Here is a 13,123-nt window from a genome sequence, read left to right on the forward strand (position 1 = left end):
TCACATCTCCTGCATTAGCACTCATTACCACTGAGCTACCAGGGAAGCCCCTTATAAACCTTATTTGGGCCCATTTTATTCAACTCTATGGGTAAAATATGCATCAGCTGTATGGCCATATCATCTATTATCTGACACTGTACACGTTTCAAAGTAACAGGGGGTGCTATTCATACTTACTGCAGGACAACAGTGGAAACTAAGACTGACCTGGGTAGACTGGTCGCATGCTCACCCTAATTCTCAGTAATATAGGCCTTCCCCTTCTTTTTCCTGTATTTTCCCTTTTAAAAAAATTTCTACATGTTTTCTTTTAATTGTGAAATATATATGCCAAAGAGCATGTAACATGTAGAATTTAAAGAATATTAATAAAATGAACAGGTATCTATCACCAAGCTTAAGAAATTGAATACCAGTATCCTATGTAGATTTTTCCTTTATTTATTTTAATTGGAAGGTAATCACTTTTACAATGTTGTGTTGGTTTTATACATCATTGCAAATCAGTCATAACTATATATATATATATATATTTTGCTGTTCAGCCACTAAGTCGTGTCTGACTCTTTGAGACCCCATGAACTACAGCATGCCAAGCTTCCCTGTCCTTCACTGTCTCCCAGAGCTTGCTCAAACTCATGTCCATTGAGTCAGTGATGCCATCCAACCATCTCACCCTCTCTCACCCCCATCTTCTATAGCCCCTTTATTTTTCCTTTTTATGCTTCAGAGTATGCTCTTTTTAAAAAAAAAAAAATTCTGGCATCTGACAAATAAGCCCATGACCAGACCATTTACCCTATTCAAGATTTAATAGACTTGAATCGTACTGATTCTCAGCCCATGTCCTTCTAGGCTGGAGTCCTAATCATTTTAGTCTGTTCTCTCGCAGCTTTTCCTCAGCGGCTGGATGATTTGAGGTAACTTTTTTCCAGACTCTTAGGTCTCTGATAACTTTTCTAGGGGCAGCAAAGTTCTATGGCGTTCCTATTGTATATCCTAATGGGGTCCACTTGGTTTGTGAGCCCTTCTATCCATGGGGCACGGGATGCTGGTCTCTCAGTGATGATTTTCAAGAGGGATTGACATGTACTCTTTGTGGAAATGCCAGGAGACCCACGGTTTTGGCCAAGTTCTTCTCAACACTCTTTAGTTTGCTATGTAACCCTGAAAATGTGGTACATGAAGATATTCTACTCGAAGGTCTCAGATTAGTCTGTCATTTATGGATAAGAAACTACTCCAAAATGCAGTGACTTAAAGAACAAATTATTATGGATGGTATGCCTACGGGTTGGCTTGAGTTGGCTGATCTGAGCTCGCCTGTCTGGGAAGCTCAGCTGGGCTTCCTGGGGCTTCTGCAGGTTCAGCGGGGGCAGCTGTTCCCCATGCTTCCCTCATCCTCCTTGGAAAGGCAGGAGGGCCAGGGCAGGCTCGTTTCGGGAAGGGAAAGTATCAAGAGAGCAAGCCCAACGGTGTAAGAACATTTTAAGTTTCTGCCAACATCCTATCAGCCAAACCAAGTTATATGCAGAAACCAAAAGTCTGGGCAGAAACCACACTCTGTGTGCAGTTAGGCCAAAGCAAGTTACTTGGCCAAGCTTGACACTGGTGGAGCAGGGAGATGTACTCCTCTAAAAGAAGAGTGAGGAGATGGTGCATACTTTAAATAACAGGCAATTCCATCTCACTCTCTGTGATCCCTTCTAGCATGGTCTCCACCCACCCCTTGCCCCATTTTTTTTAAGTGCATAGCTTCTTGCACTGAGTATAATAGGTACTGAAGAACTTATCTTTCCAACAGTCTCATTCTGCTGTTGACTTGACATTGACCTTGGAGACTGTCATACATTTCTGAGACATAGCACTGACTCAGAAGGATGGTGGTTTCCCCAGAATTAGAAAAAGGCCTCTCTAAGTCTGATTCTAGGAATCACTCCCTTGAAGTAGTTCTGTACAGATTTTCAGAGTAGAGCTCTTGAGTACTTTAAAATAATTTTAAAACCTCAGATGAAGAGTTTAAATGGCACTGTATTAATTGGTGGATTGTGTGGTGCTGGTGATGGTGATGTGTGTATGTGTGCATGAGACAGAGAGAGAGACAGATTGATTTCCTTGACGACAGGATGGCCAATCAACTTCCCACTCCCCCAACTTTAACTTTACACAATTTACCCTTTTCATTTCAAGAAAACTTGAATCAGAGAGAACAATCTCAAATGAGGTTGAAGAGAGAGAAATTGCAGTATGATCTTAGATAAAAATGGAAAAAATGAAAGGTGATGGCATAATTTCTTCATACAAAGCTATCAACTTTCTCTGCTTTAGAAAAATTGATGAGTCTTAAAATGCTGACTTCTTTTTAAATGTGTCCACTGCCAAATTGAGAGGCACTGTAGTGGTGGGGTAAAGTCCTGTTTGAGCTCTGTGGAAAGTGAAAGTCGCTCAGTCATGTCTAACTATTTGCGACCCCATGGACTGTAGCCCTGACCCCCACAGGCTCCTCTGTCCATGGGGATTCTCCAGGCAAGGATATTAGAGTGGGATATTGCCATGCCCTCCTCAAGGGGATCTTCTCAACTCAGGGGTTGAACTCAGGTCTCCCACATTGCAAGTGGATTCTTTACCAACTGAGCCACCAGGAAAGCCCAAGAATACTGGAGTGAGTAGCTTGTCCCTTCTTCAGGGGATCTTTCCAACCCAGGCATTGAACCAGGGTCTCCTGCATTGCAGGTAGATTCTTTACCAACTGAGCCACCGGGAAAGCCTGTTTGAGTTCTGTAAACTGGGTGAGACTCAGTATGTTCACGCTTTCAGATGAAAGAGTCAAACTAGTCTGTATTTAAGGGCCTTCCTAGCCCTAAAAGTTATTTTGTTACTTTTAAAATTTGACCAAAATGGTTCCACTGATTGGGAATGGCAAGAATGGACCAAGTTCAACGAAAGACCCCTTCTTTTGGGAAATGATTTGGTTTGAATTGTCTTAACTTTTGGATTCCTTCTGTCGTTAGGAAATGTTATTGATCCCAGATTGGTCCCGTTAACATTGAAATAATAGACTGATTCATCATGTGATGAGGGAAACCCCACGCTGTTGATGCCACACCGAGATGCATGACAGAGCGTATATGTTGAAAGCGTGGGCAGAGAGGATCTCTTTACTCTGTACCTGAACACCAAACATGATGAGTATTTATGCTTATTACCTGTGGTCATCATAGCAACTCAGTCAGAGTTTGGGTCCCCAAACTGGAAACCTGCCTCTGACCCTTTTCCCTTTCCTATTGTGAGGAAAGTAAATCACTGGAGAAGCTTTCTGCCAAGAGGGGCTGAGAGCACCAATGTTTGTTACAATCACCACCACCACCACCACTGAGAATAAAATGACTTCATCAAGTGTCTAATTTTGCAACCTGCTTTGTGCAAATAAATCTATGCACATTGTCTCTGGTTTCTCTGAACTTGAATGTAAAGCAGGAAGGCTGACACACACACCTATACAACTGTTATGCACAACGTAACATGACTGAATCGATTTAACACACACATGCACACACAGTAGCCTCTAGGAGTATGTTCCAAGACCCCCAGTGGACACCTAAAACCACTGAACCCTGTACATACCGTGTTTTTCCTATACATATGTACCAAAGATAAAATTTAATTTATAAATTAGGCACAGCAACAATAATAAAAGAATCAACAACAATAATAATTAACTAGAACAATTATGGGCTTCCCTGATAGCTCAATTGGTAAAGAATCCGCCTGCAATGAAGGTTCAATTCCTGAATCGGGAAGACTCCCTGGAGAAGGGATAGGTTATCCACTCCAGTATTCTTGGTCTTCCCTTGTGGCTCAGCTGGTAAAGAATCTGCCTGCAATGTGAGAGACCTGGGTTCAATCCCTGGGTTGGGAAGATCCCCTGGAGAAGGGAAAGGCTACCACTCCAGTATTCTGGCCTGGAGAATTCCATGGACTGTATAGTCCACAGGGTTGCAAAGAGTCAGACACGACTGAGCGACTTTCACTTTTCAGAACAATTATGAGTGTCAGTTGCCCAGTTGTGTCTAACTGCAATCCCATGGACTACAGCCCACCAGGCTTCTCTATCCATGGGATTTCCTAGGCAAGAACACTGGAGTGAGTAGCTATTCCCTTCTCCAGGGGATCTTCCTGATCCAGGGATCAAACCTGGGTCTCCTGCATTACAGGCAGATTCTTTACCAGCTGAGCCACCGGGGAAGCCCACTATAACAATATATTTAATAAAAGCTATGTGACTGTGGTCTCTTTCCCTCTCTTTCTTAGAATAACTTACTGTATAAATTTAGTGCCTTTTCCATCTTAACTAAGCATTTATCATGCACTGCAGCCGTAACTTTTATAGTTTGAGGTGCAACTGGAAAACTAGCAGAAATTTCTTTTTCCTTCTCCATACTTTCACATATAAATGATTTCCTCTTACTGTAGATCTTAGAAGCTGCTGAATATGATTTTTTTTCCTCTCCTTATTAAGAGGAGAACTTTCACATTTTCACTTAAAGGGAGTACTTTATGGCTTCTCTTTAGTGTATCTGAATTGCAATACAAGAACACTGTTCTTGTATTTGGGGGCTCTTATTAAGTAAAATAAGGGCTACTTGAACACAAGCTTTGGGCTACCAGGACAGTCAGATGATCTGGAAACTGATTTGGCTACTAAGCAACCAATGGGAGGGCAGGATGTGCTGGACAAAGAGATGATTCACATCCTGGGTGGGATGGAACTTAATGGTATGAGATTTTATCACACAGAACATTCTAACACTTAACAATCTAACACTTATGGGTTGCTTATTTCCAGAATTTTCCACTTAATACTTTTGGACCATAGTTGACCACAGGTAACTGAAAACAGGGAAAGCAAAACTGCAGATAAAGGGGGACTAATGTACCCTTGGCAACATAATATGGAGAAAGAAAGGCTTTGTTGTTTTAGATAATCTTCAATTAAAGATTACTGGTTATCTTCTTTAGTCTGAGGTTGAAACCCAAGTTGGATCTATATTTCTTCTCAAACCCTAAAAGAATAGTACCAATATAATATGTTTGTGATTGGGCACGGCAGCCCACTCTAGTATTCTTTCTGGGAAAATCCCATGGACAGAGGAGCCTGACGGGCTATGGTCCATGGGGTCGCAAAGAGTCGGATACAGCTGAGGTGACCGAGCGTGCATAAACAGGATAGAGATTATGTCCCTTCAGTTTCTGGCAAATTTTGTAATCCAGTGAGTGACAAGGATTTATTGTGCCAATACTAGTAATTACTTCTACTTACACAGCGACCTAACTTCAGTTCATGTGCAGCTCCTGAAGGCTCCTATTCAAAGGCCCCTTTCCCCTATATCACCTCTCTTGGAAGTAATGGATCTGCTGTTATTTTTTATTAATATAAAAAAGTATATAGTTCCAATCAGAAAATGTTTTTGTATTGTTGAATTTAATCTACTTCAATGGTATCTACATTTTGTATCTTGTTCAGTAAGGCTTTCTTCACTAAGGATATATATATTTTAACTTCCACTTTTTTTCCTAGTGTTACTTTGTTTTATTAAAAAACTTAGATATTTGACCCATCAGAAATTTATTTGAGGGTAAGAATGGAAGTAGGGTGGTGTTCCTTCTGGAAATGCATCCTTTCCCAATTGATTTAAAATGTCATTAAAAAAAAAATCATCTCTTGGTTCCTGTATGTATTTCTGACTTCTCTGCTCCATCTCTCTGCCCAACCTCATGCCAGTGCCACACTGAATACCCTCTTTTGGTACAGATAATACCTTCTTGTACCTAGTAGCACTAGAGTGTTGTAAGAACATCTTTGTAAGTATCAGCGTCTAAAGCAGTCTATCTCCCAGGGAACCTTGGGTCTTTGCACTCAAATCAATTTAGCAAATAAAGAAAACTTTCGTTTGGACATAAAGGACCTGGCACTTAGACCCAAAGCTCATGCCCAGGGGAGGTAGAGGGGTCTCATATGCCTCCAACCTGGAGGTTCTTGGCTCATGTTTTATTTAACTAGTGGCACTCGTGAACTCATAGCACCTGGTCACCAGCAGTGAGGAAGCTGAGAACTGTGGGATATATACGGAATGTGGCATCGGCTAAGAAAACAGATATATTTTTAAGCTCAGCTTCCATTGCACCATCCACAAGGGGAGTGTGTTCTCCGGAAGTGACTAGGGTGTGAACACTTCTCTGTAAGTGCTCTTCACCATTGTGCTTATGTACTATTTAGATGAGGTTGAAGAGCCACATAGAGATGGTTTACTTCCAGGCAGTCAGCTGGCTCTCTCATCCTCATGTGGGAGGTTTGCTGGCCTCCTTCCAGAGGGCCCCAAATCCTGGGAACGAAAAGGCTCCTAAGGACTCGACTTGGTGCACTCCTCTGCCACAGGACCAGTCTTTGTTTAGAAGACACTGAGACATCTCAATATGCTGGACTTGAAAACAAGGGAGAGGATCCGTTAGGGTGGAAACTATGCCGATTTGTTCAAGAAAATACAAATATTCAGACTCACACTGGACAACGGATATAGGGAGATTGTTCTCATTTTTAAACTGGACCGAGCTCAATAAAATCATAGATGTGGAAGAATGGCAGAAATCTTAGGCAGGAATGGAGCCACAGATGCAAAAGAGCCTCACAGACAATGTACAGAGTCCAACTTAAATAAAGCTTCTGCTGCCAATATGGAGCACACGCCTCAGAATGAGATTCACTTACTAAGTGACCTAAAACTGTGACTCTGTTTTAAGAGGAACTGATGTAAATGAAAACACAGTACCCTTGAAACTATGGAATTAAGTACAGAAATTCTAAATTATCTTCACATTTGCCCGGAAGGCCAGCCTGGGGGCAATATTTGGGTCCCCAAGCTTGGTAAAAGTTGAGCCTTTTATGAAAGTGTTGAAAGCAAAGCTAAGAATCACTAGCTTCAAAAAATTAATAGGAGATCTGATGGTCTCTATGCCACAATCATTGAGAATCATTCAATGAGTTAGATATCAATACTCACTGGTCAACATACGTCAATCCTGATACTCTGCCTTTTAGAATACATGTTTAAGTGAGTGTTTATTAAAGTGATACTGTACTTTAGGGGGCCACATTATTTCAAAAAAGCAAATACCCTGATAAGATTGGCTGTTCTTTTCAGGAGGTCATTGAGAACAACAAGAAAGCTGTCAAAAGGAACATATTTGACAGTTACCACCAATCCAAAGGAGCTTCCCAGGTGGCTCAGTGGTAAAGAACCTGCCTGCCAATGCAGGACACGCAGATTTGATCCCTGGATTGGGAAGATCCCCTGGAGGAGGAAATGGTGGCCCACTCCAGTATTCTTGCCAGGACAATCCCATGGACAGAGGAGCCTGGTGGGCTACAGTCCATGGGGTCTGTAGTCCATTGACCGAGCAGCTGAGAACACACACTGATCTAAATGCCTAGCCCAATCGGGAGGATTATGGAAAGAACAACTGTTCTCAGACAAATGGGCAATCTAGACCAAGAAGACAGAGATTTCTATTACAGCCCCATTTTTATCAAATGAAACTTTAATAGACTCTTCATCCCTCTCTGTCCCTCGCATGGTCTCTTGTGATCCCAAATGGTGGATTACTACAGAACTTTCTTTTTTCGTGCAGTTTAAGACGTTCCCTCTTCCTAAAAGCCACCCAAAGACCCTTCTGAAATTTACCCACTTTCTTGGACCTCTGACCTCCTCTTTTACCCCTTACTTCACACCGCTTTCTTGCCCTCCCCCATCTTCATTCTATGACAACCTATAGGTGACAGTTGCTGTGCGTTTTAGTGACTACTGATGTCCATGTCTTTGTGACCCACACTTCTAAACATCAACAGCCTATATAAATTACTCTTGTTTGGCTGGAAAAACATCAAATAGAGCATGGCAACTTACAATAGAAAATTGAGGTTCACATTTCAGCTCCAACTCTCTTTCTATGACTACTTGTTGGCTTTGAGGATTTGGGCCAGTGGCTTCCCCTCTCGGAGTCTCAGTTTTCTCGGGTACGAAATGAGGGGGTTGGGACAAAATCAGGGACTTTGACCCTTTGTTTAATTATAAGCCTCAGTAAATAATGTATATTACATTATGATCCAGTACACACATACACTTGAAATCAAAGTTTTACTAAATATCTTTTACTACGCAAGATCCGCTTTGATCCAGTCTATTCTCCTCTTCTCTTCTACTCTAGTTCATGCAAAAGCAAATGCAATCTGATCACGATCCACAAAATTGGTTTCATCATCACTGGTGAGTCAAGATAAGCAATTCGAAGAGCAAAGGGCCAGATGATAACTACAGTCCTTTCTAGTTCAAAATTAGGCGACTGCAAACGGGATGACTCAGCTCCAACCGTCTACATTAGAAACATTTGATTAGCCCCTGGTTTTATTTTGCCCCAGTGTGGTTTAAGATTCTGAGAAATTTCTGACAAAAGAGATTTTGTCAGCTGAAGTAGAATCAAAGATGAGACACTATTTCTCCAGGGATGGGGCCCCTGAACAATGTGGACCTGAGCAGAGCCCTGGCTGCCCAATAGCTTTTCCTTCTTTAAAATCTGAAGTTAATTAATTAAAATTAAGTCCCAGCATTAACACAGAGTATTTCAAGCTAAAATGCCTACCAAAATATACATAATTTGTTGATAATATGATTAGTTGACAATGTAAAACATCTCTCCATAAGATTTTTGCTCATCCCCTGGGGTGTCTGGGCATGGACACCCAGCCAGGCTGTGCGAATTGAGAGACCAGGTTCCTTCTGATGAGCAAAGCATAACATTTAAAGGGGAAAAAACTGACGGCTCCATTCTAGTAATCACTGGACAGTCCAGGAGAAAACTGCCCATTGAGAAGGTGCTGGCTGGGCAGTAGCCGGGAGTCTAGTAAAGTAGAAATCAAAAAGGCCTGTTAGTGGCCATTAGGGCCTAACGAGGGGGTTTGGGGGGCTTCCCAGGTGCTTCAGTGTAAAGAAACCACCTGCCAATCCAGGAGATGCAGGTTTGATCCCTGAGTCGGGAAGATCCCCTGGAGGAGGAAATGGCAATACTCTCCAGTATTCTTGCCTGGAGAATCTCATGGTCAGAGAAGCCTGGAGGGCTACAGTCCATGGGGTCGCAATAGATTTGGACATGACTGAGTGACTAAAAACAAAATAGAGAAAAGGGGATATTCTTGGCCCTGAGAAGAGAGTCTGGCAGGAGTCCAAGCAGGGCCTCATGGGGAGGGGCCCAGGGAATAAATCTTGTGCAGATTCTCAGTCCTGAGACTGACAGCACGATGTGAGGCTTGGGACTCAGCAACCAGACCCAACCCCTGTGACCAGCTGGCAACAAAAGGTCCATCCTGGCTGGGACAGAGTGAGGCCGAGGATGCCGGCCATCACGTCACCTCTGGGGGCAGCCAGACTGCGGGTGGGAGATGAACATCCCTCTGGGAAGTCAGCCACGGACCTTCAGCTTGGCATTCCTTGATGTGTGTTTCCAAAAATCCACCAATACACCAGGTTCAAGGTGGAAAGGGGCTTCTGCTCCATCGGTGACAATCAAATACGGCATCAGTAACTTCTTTATTCCTCAAATGACAGTCCTGTGAAGATGCGTTCCCAAACAATAGAACATCTTCAAATAAATGAAAATCACATAAGAGCTGTTTCCAGCTAATATTTTTGAATAATAAATTCCCTACTTAATTGTATTGTACCTGCAACAAATCCAAGTTGTTCAACCCAAAATGCAAAATACAGTTATGTAACATAGTTATGAATCACTGTGGCATTTGCCAAAACATTCTCCCATCTGGAAGCAGGTCCAGAGAACACACGGCACTAGGCATTGTATCTTCTGTCAACAACTCTTTTGCGTAGATAATTCCCCATATGGCACACACTCACCCAGTTCTCATGGCTCTTAACCCTAATTAACTGAGAATGCAAATATCTTCCCTATTCTATTCAAAGAGAAGAATGACAAACCCTCTTTGATTTCATAATTTAAAAAACATCTTTGCTAAGTTCAAGTTCAGTCACTTGGTCATGTCCGACTCTTTGCAACCCCATGGACTGCAGCATGCCAGGCTTCCCTGTCCATCACCAACTCCCACAGCTTAACTCCCACACTCAAACGCATGTCCATAGAGTTGGTGATGCCATCCAACCATCTCATCCCCTGTCGTCCCCTTCTCCTCCTGCCTTCAATCTTTCCCAGCATCAGGGTCTTTTCCAATGAGTCAGTTCTTTGCATCAGGTGGCTAAATTCAAAGAAGCAACTAATTTCCTAGTTCCCATGGAGCTTCAAGTTCCTCTTTGATCACTATTTTGTAAGCAGAAAAACTTCTCTCAAATAAGTTCTCAGAACCCTTGAATGATTAAAAAAAAAAAAAAAAAAAAAAACAGTTTTAAAGTGTGTTCCTCACAGAGGGCAAAAGGCAATGCAAAACCAAATTAACTCTAGATCCACAGTGTAAGTTGTCAACCAAAAAAAGTCAGATACTGCACACATTTGAAATTCTACTGGTTTGAGTAATCAAAGTTTATCTTTAAAATGGAACATGTTCTCCTTTCTTCCTCAGGACCCTTAAATCTTTCAGAGTTTGGATTGTTTGCTATACATTCCCATTCTTCCTGGTCAGACTTCTGTGTGACATTTCTGCAGCTGTGGACACGAAGTAATTCCCAGCAAGGCACTGCCAGGTTTTATGATGCCTGCAGGCCTGGGGCAGATCATAGAAACTTAACTACTCAAATAAGTCCCTTGATCATTTTCACATCTCAAGACCATGTTCCTAACAACTTCTCCCCCATCTCACCCCCAAGATGCAAGAATTCTGCAGCCCACTATATCAACTTTTCCACTCTGGCTGAGGCTCTCAGTTTATTGGCCTGTTTTTAAAGGCCTGACTCTCTGACATGTTTACCACGCTCCCCACATTAACCACCAAGGAGGCACTGTGAGCAGATGATTCTATTTTTGCCTCTGCTTAGAGAAGAACTCACTAATCTTTGCTCTGAACACACGGCTGGTGGATGGCCTGTCACCACATGGTAGGTGGACGTGGGAAGTGTGGTCTGTTGTGGTACAACATCCACCAACACCTGTTGATGCTACTCAGGCTACAGGGGAAATGGACGTCCTGGTATTAATCGAGACCACGGCCCTTCATAGCAGGACCTCCGGGAGAAGGGACTCCAAGCCCTCTCTAGTTTGTTCCACTCCGTGTTCTCTGTTGTGAATGCAGTACCTGGGTCATAGGACCCACCAGAGAGGCAGTTCTTGAGTGGACCTTCCATTTGTCTTTGAAAGTTGTCTGTAACTCCTCAAGCTCTCTTCTCCTTCTCACTGCTGGACCACAGGTTGTATCTTATGAGTGACACGGCCCTTGGATCTTTGCAAAAGACTCCGGCCCAAAGGTTCTTAACTGAGCCCCCAAACCTTAGACTTCTCTGCTAGAGGCTGGGTTCTCCTGCACAGGCTCCAGCATGTGGGTTCGGCAGTTGTGGCACATAGGCTCTAGAGCACAGGGTCAATAGTTGCCCCGTGGCATGTGGGATTTTCCTGGATCAAGGATCGAACTCTGGTCCCCTGCACTGGCAGGCAGATTCTTAACCACTGGACCACCGAGTCCTAGCCAGTTTTAAGTGTAGAGTTCAGTGGCATGAAGTACATTCACGTTGTGCAACCGTGACCACCATTCTTCTCCAGAACTCTTTTTCTTTTCTTTTTTTTTTTTCACTCAGACGGCGTTTTCTCCCTCTTACTCTCCCAGACGGGAGAGAAGAACGATCATCAACGGCCGATGGCAGCTGCGTCCAGCAGCACCAAACGCCAACTTCATGCTCAGGAGAAAACGCTGTGTCTCTTCCTCATGGTTTCGGGTGCTCTACACGATCAGAGAAACTTCTCTAGTAACGAACTATAGAAATGATCCCTGAAAGTATAGTCTTCCAGAACTCTTTTTCATCTTGAAAAATGGAAACTCTCTACCCATTAAACAATAACTCTCCATTCTCCCTTCCCCTAGCCTGAGAAGCCACCATTCTACTTCCTGTCTCTATGAACTTGACTAGTCTAGGAACTTGATATGAGTGGAATCATACAGTATTTGTCCTTTTGTGACTGGCTTATTTCACTCGGCATAATGTCCTCAGGGCTCATCCATGGAGCATGTATCAGAATTTTCTTCCCTTCTAGGGTTGAATAACAATCTATTTTTTATTTACTACATTCTGTTTATCCATTCATCTGTCCATCTGTTCACTGATGGACACTTGGGTGTCTTCCACCCTTGAGCTATTGTGAACAACACTGCTATGAACACCAGTGCACAAATCTCTTTTCAATACCTCCTATCCATTTTGTTTTTAAAGCTCTACATCCAGAAATGGAATTGCTGGGATCCTATGTTAATTCTAGGCTTAATATTTTTTTTAATTAATTGATTGCTTTATTTTTTGGCTGTGCTGGGTCTCTGTTCCTGCGAGGGCTTTTTTTCTCTAGTGGCGGATGCTATTCTCTAGTTGCGATGCACGGGCTTCTCATTGCTGGATCTTCTCTTGTTGCAAAGCACAAGCTCTAGGTTATGTGGGCTTCAGTATTTGCAGCACGTGGGCTCAGCAATTGCGATTCTCCGGGCTCTAGAGCACAGGCTCTGTAGTTGTGGTGCACGGGTTTAGTTGGTCCGTGGCATGTGGGATGTTCCTGAATCGAGGATGGAACTCGTGTCTCCTGCATTGTCAGGTGGATTCTTGACCGCTGAGCCTCCAGAGAAGCCCTATGTTTAATTTTTGCAGAACTGCTCTACTGTTTTCTGGAGCAGCTGCATTTGGAGTTGCAATGCTGTATTTTTCCTTTTGACCGTGACTGAGTGGCTGTCACTTCTTGCTTCTAACCTCAAAAGTGACCTCCGGAAGAAATGTAAGCCCCTCCCTGTGCTCCGGAACCTTGCTGGCCAGCCTGAATGACACATTTCTGATCGGAATGCCTGGCCCTTGTCATCTTGCCCCGGCTTCCTGTTGACTACAAGCCAGTGAGCACATTCTTTACCAGACTTGCC

General features: G+C 43.1%; 1 protein-coding gene and 1 non-coding gene across 5 annotated transcripts in view; one reads left to right on the plus strand and one right to left on the minus strand.

The window, feature by feature from the left end:
• Positions 1-13,123, plus strand: part of TBXAS1 (thromboxane A synthase 1) — a 173,390-nt gene that overhangs the window by 48,854 nt on the left and 111,413 nt on the right.
• On the minus strand, positions 11,801-12,014 carry LOC112446511 (small nucleolar RNA U3). Its single transcript, XR_003034519.1, has one exon. It is a non-coding gene; the product is annotated as a small nucleolar RNA U3 (small nucleolar RNA).

Source organism: Bos taurus, chromosome 4 (assembly GCF_002263795.3).
Source record: "Bos taurus isolate L1 Dominette 01449 registration number 42190680 breed Hereford chromosome 4, ARS-UCD2.0, whole genome shotgun sequence".
Classification (NCBI taxonomy): Eukaryota; Metazoa; Chordata; class Mammalia; order Artiodactyla; family Bovidae; genus Bos; species Bos taurus.